The following is a 398-nucleotide window of genomic DNA, read 5'->3' as shown; positions in this document are numbered from 1 at the left end:
GGGTTTATTGGACTTCCTGAATGAATGTATTCTCATCTTTCATCATACCAGGAAAATTCTGTTTCAACAAATCTTCAGTGATTTTTTCCTGTGGTTTTATATGTCTCTTCTGATTACGCATAGGTTATTCCTTTGATGGTATTCCACATGAATTATAGGCTTTCTTCATTTTGTTTTGATCTTTTTTAATTGATCCATTTACCAAGAAGTGTTCAAGTATTTGCTTTCAATCTCACTAATTCTGTCTTCCATTGATTCAATTGTTCCTTTGCCCATTCAATATCTAATCTATTTCTGAAAATTTAATGTTAATCTTCTGGATTTCTGTGTGTAGATTTTGTATCATTTCTAATTTTCATTTATTTTGTCATTTTTTTCTTGTACTATCTTTCAAAATT

This window comes from Orycteropus afer, unplaced genomic scaffold (assembly GCF_000298275.1).
Source record: "Orycteropus afer afer isolate SDZICR_OR568_19922 unplaced genomic scaffold, OryAfe1.0 scaffold00991, whole genome shotgun sequence".
In the NCBI taxonomy this organism is placed as follows: Eukaryota; Metazoa; Chordata; class Mammalia; order Tubulidentata; family Orycteropodidae; genus Orycteropus; species Orycteropus afer.
Note: the sequence above shows the minus strand (reverse complement) of the source record.